The 9,286-nt window shown below is 34.3% G+C and overlaps 1 pseudogene; it reads right to left on the reverse strand.

The window, feature by feature from the left end:
- Window positions 1–5,052: 5,052 nt before the first annotated feature.
- LOC125594087 lies at window positions 5,053–8,260 on the reverse strand (annotated as a pseudogene).
- Between the last annotated feature and the right edge of the window lie 1,026 nt (window positions 8,261–9,286).

Consider the following 9,286-nt stretch of genomic DNA (forward strand, 5'->3'; position numbering starts at 1 on the left):
GTTTTTCGTTTAGAATTTTTGATCAACAGATTTATTTTTAAATATTTTTCTAAAACCTACTATTTAAGGAAAATTTTCATTTTAATAAAGAAATATTATAGATTGGGATTTTGATTTAGAAATTGGGATAAATAGATTTTTTTTTAAGATGTGTATTCTTTTAGAATTTTTATCAATATGATAATTTTTTAAATAATTTCTAAAACCTGCTATTTAAGGAACGTTTTCATTTTTATAGAAAAATATTGTAGATTTGGGATTTTTATTAGAAATTGGGATAAATAGAGTTTTTTTTGTTAGATGTGTATTCTTTCAGAATTTTTGATCAATAGGATGTTTTTAAAATAATTTTCTAAAACCTGCTATTTAAGGAAAGTTTTCATTTTTATAGAGAAATATTGTAGATTTGAGATTTTGATTTAGAAATTGGGATAAATAGAGTTTTTGTTGTTATATGTGTATTCTTTTAAAATTTTTGATCAATATGATTATTTTAAAATAATTTTCAAAAACCTTCTATTTAAAAAAGTTTTCATTTTTATATAGAAATATTGTAGATTGGGATTTTGATTTAGAAATTGAATAAATAGAGTTTTTTTGTTAGATGTGTATTATTTTAGAATTTTTGATCATAAAAATGTATTTTGGAAATAATTTTTTTAAACGTGCTATTTTAGGAAAGTTTTTCATTTTTAGAGAAATATTGCAGATTTGAGATTTTTATTTAGAAATTAGGATAAATAACTTTTGCTGAAAGATTAGTATTCGTTTAGAATTTTTGATCAACAGGATGTATTTTTTAATAATTTTTTAAACCTACTATTTAAGGAAAGTTTTCATTTTTATAGAGAAATATGTGTATTTAAGATTGTGATTTAGAAATTGAGATAAATAGAGTTTTTTTGTTAGATGTGTATTTTTTAGAATTTTTGATCAATAGGATGTATTTTAAAATAATTTTCTAAAACCTATTTTTAGAAAGTTTTCATTTTTATAAAGAAATATTGTAGATTTAGGATTTTTATTTAGAAATTGGAAAAATAGAGTTTTCTTGTTAGATGTGTATTCCTTTAGAATTTTTGATTAGTAGTATGTAATTTTAAATAATTTTCTAAAATCTGCTATTTAAGAAAGTTTTCATTTTTATAGAGAAAATTTGTAGATTTGGGATTTTGATTTAGAAGTTGGGATAAATAGATGTGTACTCCTATAGAATTTTGATTAATAGTATGTAATTTTTAAATAATTTTCTAAAAGCTGCTATTTAAGGAAAGTTTTCATTTTTATAGAGAAATATTTTGGATTTAAGATTGTGATTTAGAAATGAGGTAATAATAGAATTTTTTTTGTTAGATGTGTATTCTTTAGAATTTTTGATCAATAATAATATTTTGGATTTAAGGAACGTTTCATTTTTATAGACAAATATTGTAGACTTGGGATTGTCATTTAGAAATTAGGATAACAATATTTTTTTTGAAAGATGAGTATTCTTTTAGAATTTTTGATCAATAGGATGTATTTTTTTAAATAATTATCTAAAACCTGCTATTTAAGAAAAAATTTCATTTCATAGAGAAATTTGTAGATTTGAGATTTTGATTTAGAAATTGGGATAAATAGAGTTTTTGTTGTTGATGTGTATTCTTTTAAAACTTTTGATCAATATGATGTATTTTTAAATAATTTTCTATAAGCTGCTATTTAAGAAAAGTTTTCATCTTTATAGAGAAATATTGTAGTTTTAAGATTGTGATTTAGAAATTGAGATAAATAGAGTTTTTGTTGTTAGATGTGTACTCTTTTAGAATTTTTGATCAATATGATGTATTTTGAATATAATTTACTAAAAGCTGCTATTTAAGGAAATATTTCATTTTTATAGAGAAATATTGTAGATTTGGGATTGTCATTTAGAAATTAGGATAACAAGAATTTTTGTTGAAAGATGAGTATTCTTTTTGATCAATAGGATTATTTTTAAATAATTTTCTCAAAACCTGTTATTTAAGGAATTTTTTCATTTTTATAGAGAAATATTATAGATTTGGGATTTTGATTTAGAAATTGGGATAAAAAGTTTTTTTGTTTGATGTGTATTCATTTAGAATTTTTGATCAATAGGATATTTTTTAAATAATTTTCTAAAACCTGCTATTTAAGAAAAGTTTTCATTTTATAGAGAAATATTTTAGATTTGGGATTTTGATTTAGAAAATGGGATAAATAGAGTTTTATTTTGTTAGATGTGTATTTTTTTTAGAATTTTTGATCAATAGGATGTATTTTTAAAATAATTTTCAAAAAGCTGCTATTTAAGAACATCCCTCCAGGCACAGTTGTTGATACGGTGGTAACTCATCCGAAAGAGTTTGATTTCTATCTTTTTAGCCACGTGGGAGTGAAGGGCACGAGCAGGCCAACTCATTATCACATCCTGTGGGATGAGAACGAGTTTACTTCAGATGAGTTGCAGAGACTTGTGTATAACTTGTGTTACACTTTCGTGAGATGCAAGAAACCTGTTTCCATTGTGCGACCGGCTTATTACGCTCACCTTGCAGCATACAGAGAAGACTATACATCGAGAGATCGTCTGAAGCTAATGGAGGATCCATGAATCCATCTTGTGTCTTTCGAGTGGGTCTTCGAGTGGTTCTCCCAAGACGATTCTATTACCCCAAACTAGTGGTATTGAATTCAGGAATTTGAAAGAATTCACAAGTAATAACTTTTGCAGTATTTTAAATGATTTTATGAGATTTTAATGCAATTGTCTAATTCTTATGTTTACCTATAATGTTAAGAATCTCATGTTTTACTGTTGACTATTAAGAAAGTGTTCTTAGTTTGAGTTCCACTTCAATTTTATCACATGTTATTATTATTACCAAAACCCACCAGCCACCACCAATTATTGAACTTTAAAAAGACCAAACAGTAAGTTCTCCTTTATTTACATAACTCTTCCTAAAATGAAAAAAAAAGTTCTTTTTGTTGTTTTGTTTTCTTTTGTTTGGATGCTTGAAGTTGATCATTTCACTTTTTACCATCAGAACCACAAAACCTTATATGAATGTCAGTATTTGTTTTTTTGGAACATACCAATAATATAGAGAGGGGATCATATCATCAAGCTCAAAACTCCAACTAAAGTAATTCAATCACATTCAATATCACATCAAGACCAAAACTTCAACAACCAATCACTCCAAAAAACTAAAGAGTAGTAATTTGTAGGGACTCCAAATGTTTTGCCTTTTTAATCATTTAAGTTCAAATTGTCATGATTTAAGAGAAACAATTATATTTGCGATTAAAATAGAAAAGACTAAAAGTTAAAGGGATCCAAAATTAAATGCTCTGAAACAAATAAAAGCTTTGGGAGTTTGGAAAGGTGAAAGTCCCAAAACAACAGAAAGGACAAAAGTGAGAAAGTAGAAAAATGAATAGTTTGAAAGTTGGGAGAAAGTGCAGTTAATGAATGAGCAGAGAGGTGTAGCAGAAGAAGCCATAGCAAAACTTATTATTGAACAAAGACGGCACAGAGGAATAAAGAGAGAGTCTGTGTTTGTGTGTTTGTCACAAAATATGAAAGGGGAATGAAATAAAGAATATAAAAATGTTACAACATCTATTCTTTTCATCTTTTCTAGATCTCGGGAACTAGAACTGTTCAGGCAAGTAAGAGAACTAGTATTAGACCATCCGCAATGGTGAGATTCATTGGAGTCCTTAGCACAAGGACATTTCGGATTAATTTTGGATATTTTGGATTTTTTTTTTTTTTTTTTTAAAATGACCATTCACACGGGCCGCCACGTAGTCACTGGGATCTGTGAACAGTGGGCTCCACACCCTCTAAGGATTCCTTTAAGAGCTTTCATTGTGGATGCTCTTACTATTACCAAACTGTCTCGTACGTTACTTCCAATATTTCAAACATATACTAGTCAAATCTTTGTTCTTGATTTTGCAGGTTAGTGTTAGAACTTTGATGTATATTGATTACGTAACCTCCCAACCTCCCTCTCTTAGTCTCTACAGCTCAGAGAACTAAGCCAAATACAATCTTGCTCTCTAATCGAGAAGCAAGCCTCAGACTATCCAACTAACTAACTAACTTTATTCCTCTTGGGTTATTTTATATACCAGGCACAATACTTCACAAAACACACTCAATTCACTAACAATCGTAACAACTAATGCCATGTCATTCTGTTTCCTTCAAGTCCTCTTCAATCCTCTGCCTTCTCTCTTCTCTTTCTCCTTTCTCTTCCTCACGTAAACCCTCCTTAGCATATCAGTTAGTTAAATTGTCTGTCTATCAATGTTAACCAGCAAACTACATGAACCAATCCCATCATGGTCGACTTTAATCTATGATCCAATAGTTCACATTTGACATTACTGTGTTCCTAAACTCTGGTACTAGATTTTATTTTAGCCTAAACAACACCCATTATTAGAGTTCCAGACTGGATTGTCTTCCCTATTTTGAGTCTGATGGCCCAATGGCTGACAAGTTTTTAACCCTTCTCATATACACCAAATCTGATCAAATACGAAGATATCCATCACCAGATGTCCAATCTCTGGCTTATTATGTGCCATTGTCCGTTTTTAATATAAGTTCTCACGGATTTGTTTTTGGTCGGTTATTCTCCAAAACGTTTCATACTAAGTGAAACTAAGCCAGATATATATATCAACTCTTTTTTTTTTGGGTTAATATCTGACGTGAGACTTTGATTGCTAATTTTTCTAACAGTATACATACAATCACCACAAATGAATACCGCAAGAAGTGGACATTCCCATACCCTCGAAGACCCGTCTCCATCCATAGGCATTGAAATCAGGAGATTCCAATAAACAAATAATGAGCTACAAAGCGCGACTGAGTAAGACGCGGAAGGAAGTGAGGAAAAGAACATTGACAAGACAAACACAAGTAAGTGAAGAGAAGACGCTTCTATAGTCATTGCATGATCACCAAAGAACTTGCGTTTCTCCTGGAGTTAAGTGCTATCCACAAAAAAAAGGTGAGACTTGGGGTAAGGTTGAGTCCGAATCCTTCAAAAACACAACAATGCAAGGAGATACAACATATGAACTGTGCAAACTTTGACATCTTTTTCAGAAAGAAAAAGAAGATTTGTTCCTAACAAAAACAAGTAAAGAAAGTTCTGGTTAATCCTGTTCAACCTGCTCGTCACCTTAAACAATACAAATCTCAAGAATACACAATACTCTTCCCCGCTTCCCTTAAGAGCTCCTTGCAAACAGTCTGAGAACGTTGACTTTTCTTGATCGATCCATTTGAATGTGACCAGCCATTTATCAAAGAATGCCTCAAGGAGTGATGATTATTATACTTCTTATCTTGATTTGTGGATGTTTCTAGAAGGAACCTGATCACTGTCTTCTCCACCAGAGGCATCGTATCCACCACTTGTAGACCTTGACAATGGCATCATCATCATCATCATGGATTGCTGTTGTTGCTGCCCTCTATTCTGACCCATTAGACCAACAGCTGAAGAAAATCCACTGAGCTGCAGCGACCCCCTTCTGCTTCAGACGACACTCTAAAAGGGTGAATGTCATGCGAGTCTAAGCTGCTCTCTGGTGTGAAGAATATGTCCCCATAACACCACCTGACCCTGACATTGCTCGGCTCGTCTGAAACGCGCTTCTTGCTTCTAGCTGAAGAGGACCTAGCCCTGAGCTAGTTGATGTCTCCATAGAGGCAACTCTTGTCTGAACATTCATCAGAGGCAATTCTGCTGGTAACCTTATGCGCTGCTTAGATTGCCTTCTCTGCTGCTCCCGTTACTATTAGCAGCTTCAAATTTTGCCGGGAACATTCTACGGTCGCTGCTGCTTGCTTCCCTCCTCTCCACAGGCTGGATAATTTTGGATCTCTCCTTGCCTCTGCTGCTGCCTTTGAGACTTCTTCTGCATTGAGACGCGCTAGAGTCCATGGACTGATCTTCACAGGTTGCGTCTTCTTCTTGACGCGTTTCTCAACCACTGTCTTCTTTCCATATGAACTTACAGAAGCATTCTCTGGAGGAACTACATCAAACTGCACACAGAAACACACACACACACACATATATTAGAGAAAACCAAATTGGTGAATGATGCGGTGAACAAACAAACAAACAAACAAGATACCTGATCCTCAACAAACAGACGCGGTGGGGTGCACCAAGCTCCACGGTGAAATGTATTGAAGGAGCTTGCACTACTTAGACCAGTGAATGAGCTGATCATTGACATTTGAGGGCTTTGTTGACCTCCACCACCTTCTTCTAGCTCTTGCTCTTGTTCCCTAAGTGCAACTATGTAGTCGTATGTACTGATTCCCTGTTAAGAGAAATTCATTTAGTTAGAGAGCAAAGACTTGGCGTGTACTCGAGCATTGGTAACAAACTTTTTGATGAGAAGAATGTGGAAGAAGAAAAGCTGAGCAACAGGTAGCGTTGCCAGCATTGCCAATAGAGTGCAAACAGCCTGCAAGAGAATAAAAAACATTCACACCTTGCATTCAAGAGACAATAAGGGAAGATCAATTGTATAAAGAAGATTAACTTACAACGACTATAACAAATGGAACTAGCGAGAAGCTGCTTCCCAGCTTTAAGGCAATGTCTGTGTTGAACTGGTTCCTTCGGAGTAGACATAGTACCAGCACAAATATCCCAGTTGACCATTGCATAGTGAGCTGCAAGATCAAGCCTCAAAAGGAAGAACAATTTAGAACACATCATTAACAGAAGAGAGAAAATTTTCATGGAGTGGTGAAAGATCAACGCAGCCTTACCAAGAAAATAGCTGATACCATGAGGCTGAAGAACTTTCTGTAATTCTGCTTGCCAATGCAATTGTTTAGCCACTACACAACACACACACAAGTCCATAAGCAAAAGAAGGTGAGAAATTTTTAAATAGAATGCGGGGAAAATCTTTTAGTACCCTGCAGTGATGATCAAAACGGTCAACACATTTGTCACAAACTCTGCAATGCTTGCTGAATTTGAAGACCTGCAAACGGACCAGAATAATTAGTCCTGAGCATATGCAGAGCTTTCTTGAAGAAAGTTTGTGGTTTCAAGTGTAATCGGACCTCAACTTCGCACAGACTGCAATAGAACATCCCATCCTCACTCATCTGCTGCTCAGAAGATCATCTCTTCTCCGCTGCAACAACCACAAATCAATGCACAAGGAGAGCAAAGCACACGCAGGAGACAAGATCTTTGCGATGACTCATGTTTCTTGTTAGTTCCATTTTCTTGATCCTTTACACATGTGCTGTCATGAGACTTAGCACCACCTATAGCTGATCCACCACAACTATCTTTTGTGCCCTTTGATTGAGGAAATTTCTCGTTTTCAGGTATTTTAAGTACTTCTTTGACCTGAAAACTCCAGGGTCTGCAGGATCTGAAGCCGCCACCAATATACAGTCCAACCACACACGTTATCTGCAAAGAAAAATATCACTGACTTCAAGTAAATCTCTCAGAGGAGAAGGTAAAATACAAGTTCCAAAAAATTACATACGAGTTGAAATAAGATGGATGTAAAGATGGTAAAACATTGTATGCAAAATAATTCTACCCAAGAGTTGAAGGTTTTAGCTTTAATGAAAGAAAGACTCAAGAAGTGAATATGCTTGAACCAGTGGATACTACTACTATCTCTAAAACGATGGAGCAAGAGATAAGTTTACCATTTTAATGATAAGTGAAGCTTCTAAGCTCTTGATGGGACCATATAAGGATCCAAATAGAAAGAGTGATAAATCAAATCTGCCTGATTAGCTATAATAAGTAACAAATTTTGCTAGCCACGTTAGTTGTGGAGGCGCTAGTCTATGTACTTCCAGAAAAAGCTAAGCAATTTCCAGAAATAGAAAGAAAACAAAACAGAGACATAAGTACACAATTGTGATCTCTAAAATCTACAAGCAAAGATGAGTTTGGAATCCAAGCAAACAAATTTTAGCTTACCAGAGGAGTGTAAATACCCATGGCAATGTACTGATGAATCTTGTTCCCAACAAACGGAGCAAAGAAGACGTAGAAAGCAAACCCAAGTGCCAAGAACACAGCAACACAGCCACCACCTACCCACAAAGTGAACAAAGTCTCAAACTTTCACCTCAAAAATCAAAAACCCTCCAAAGAAACTTCAGTTGAAGTAAGAAGAAAGTACCTGAAGAGGATGTAAGGAAGTTGCCATCCATGTTTCCTCATTTTCCCTTACATGCTGCAAAAAAAAAACAGATGTAGACTGAAGAAGCTCAAGTCAAATTAACAGAAAAAACTTTCCCTTTTCCCTTCATCTTTTCCAAATAAACAGAAGTCTCATAGCAAAGGGAAGAAGAAGAGTAGAGATTAAGACATTTGACCACTGGGTGGGTGGAAAGTAATAGCTTAATTATCAAATAGAAACAAAAAGAAATAAAGTAAGACTCTTTTTTGTGTTTCTCTGATTCTCTCTGTGCAAAGTTCTAAGCTTTTGTGCAGAGATCTAAAAGAACCCACCACCATGGAAGAGAGAGAGAGAGAGAGAGGTGAAAAGCAGTTACCTTTTCTCCAAAGACACCAAATCATGTGTCACATCCAGCCAGTTGCTGGCAAATCCAGTACACTTGTTTTTTCTTTCTCCTTTTGATACACTCCTCTCTCTCTCTCTCTCTCTCTCTCTCTCTCTCTCTCCCTCCTCTCTCTCTCTCTCTCTCTCTCTCTCTCTCTCTCCTCTCTCTCTCTCTCTCTCTTCTCCCCTCTCTCTCCCTCTCTCCCCCCCCCTCTCCTCTCTTTCTCCTCCCCTTTCTCTCCCCTCTCATCCTCTTCTCCTCTCCATCTCTCTCTCTCTTTTCTCTGATCTCCTCTCCCTAGGTTGACTCTCATCTTTAATATGTCTCTCTATCTCTGATTTCCTCTCTCATGTTTGTACCTCTTACTCTCTCTTCTTCTTCTTCCCTCTCTTAATGATCCGAAGCCTCACGTATTTTTTGTCCCTTGTACTTTATTCCTTTTTCTTTTCTTTTTAACCTTTTTATAAGAAACCACTTATTTGTTTCCTTAAATGTTTTTCTTCCCAACCACACTACTCTCTCCCTTTGTAATGATCAACTGCTCTAATTAGATTTTTCAAGATTTAAATTGTGTGATTAGGTAGCCTAATGTTTTGAAATAAACACCTAACTACAGCATTGTCTTGTTGTATTTATTATCGCAGCTCACGTTTATGTTTTTTGTACCAAAAT

Source organism: Brassica napus, assembly GCF_020379485.1.
Source record: "Brassica napus cultivar Da-Ae chromosome A2 unlocalized genomic scaffold, Da-Ae chrA02_Random_9, whole genome shotgun sequence".
NCBI classification, from domain to species: Eukaryota; Viridiplantae; Streptophyta; class Magnoliopsida; order Brassicales; family Brassicaceae; genus Brassica; species Brassica napus.